Source organism: Merops nubicus, unplaced genomic scaffold, assembly GCF_000691845.1.
Source record: "Merops nubicus isolate BGI_N331 unplaced genomic scaffold, ASM69184v1 scaffold23222, whole genome shotgun sequence".
NCBI lineage: Eukaryota > Metazoa > Chordata > Aves > Coraciiformes > Meropidae > Merops > Merops nubicus.
In genome coordinates, this window is record NW_008592083.1 from 62,920 (window position 1) to 64,736 (window position 1,817).

Sequence of the window (1,817 nt, forward strand, 5' to 3'; positions counted from 1 at the left end):
GGAGTATGTAACATTGTTTACTTTTTAATTTAAAAACAGAGTGGCAAAGGCACCTGACAGAAAAACACAGGATCACTCAAAACAGAATAGGGGAAGCATGTTTCAGAAAAACTGCTGATGCCAGCTTCATGGCTTGTCAGTCATGGAAGGTAAGACTTGAAGAGACTTACTGGATCATTCCTCCCACCTCCCCGTCCGGCCGGGACTGGCTGGGCTCAAATTACCCCGAAATGAGGTTATTGTGGCAATATATGCCGGCGCTCACGCTGCGAGCTCCGGCACCCGAGTGACTCAGAGCTCTATTTTTGGTAGGAGCAACAAGGAAGAAATGAGTTTTTCCTCTTAGTTCCTCTTCTCTGAACAGCCACAGTTACCTGTCCTTTAACACTTAAGAAAGGCCCTAAACTAGTAAAAAGTTACCGTGCTACCCTCAGTTCAAAAGTCATGACTCATCGGCAGGAAGAGCTCAAGGAGCCAGCAAATTAAAGCAAAGCATGTTTTTTCTTCAAGATTTTTTGTTGTGCTCACTTGGCTGGCCATGCTCAGTAGGATGGGACTTGAATACTGTCAGCTCACAGATTCCCAAGACAAATTCCTCAACAAACTTTGGATATGACATTATTCCAAAAAAGTGTTTATTTTGCATTTACTGCTATGGATCTTAAGGAAGCCTTTCCAACAAAGAACAAGTTTTACACACTAAAATGATGTTCTAAAGGCATTTTGCAGGAAAAGAGAAGCTTCTCTTGTTGCACAGGTCTCCTTATAGCCCAGCCCCATCACAGGCTGAGCATCAGACATTACCACAGGCCCTGCAGATCTGAACTGACATTACCACAGGCCCTGCAGATCTGAACTGAAGCTCATCCTCGTACACCCCTGTTGCAAATGCATGATGAAAGCAAGCACAGAGTTGCTGAAAAACACTATTCCAGTGTTTTCAAGTCAACAGGACAGCATGAAGAGAGATGCCAAGAAGCTCACTTCATGAACAGCTGGATGTACCAGTGACAGCATACCATCATACTACTGGCAAAATACTATCAGGGTGGCTAGACTAAAATCATCAGAACAATTTGTGTTTACACATGACCTCAAAAGCACTAGCAACAGGTACAGGAACTACAGGCTACAATGACAGAAGCTGTAAGACCATCTTAGGCAAGATGGTATAACTTGCTAAGACAAAAGGATGTTACAAAATGGTGACCTTCTATTCCTTATTCCACAAAAAGGACACTTACTCATAGGGCTGGTACTATTTTTATATTGCAAAAGCAAGATGAGGCATATGCACCCCCATTCTAGAGAAGGCCTTCCCCTTTCTAATGAAGGGAAAAATAAACCAAGCACACAGCAAGGCTTTTCAGCAGTCCATGTATCTGCACTTGTCTGCCAGTATGATTAGTAAATTAAACCATAGTTTTGAAAATACAAATTAGGCAAAAGAAAAAAAAGTTACACCACAAATTTTGACTGCTGGGTCGTTACACTGAAAAAGGGGTATTCTGTGAGTTGTTACCTTTTCAGTAAGATAGTTTCAAATAAGATCCTTTAAAGCACAGGTTTTAAGGCAGACTTACACGACTACACAAAGGAAGTTGACCAGATTTAGGCAGCACAACTTGCAGCAAGTACCAAAGCAGCATCCGAGGGTCAGATGTGTGTGAAGCTGCACATTAAACAGGGCTGCTCCTCCCCGCTACCCCCACCCAACGCTCCGGAGCGCCGGGCTGCACACCCCGGAGCTGAACCACCGGAGAACGGGGAAATCACGCCTCCGGAATAGCTTGCCCGCTTCCTAGAGGGAAGCTTCC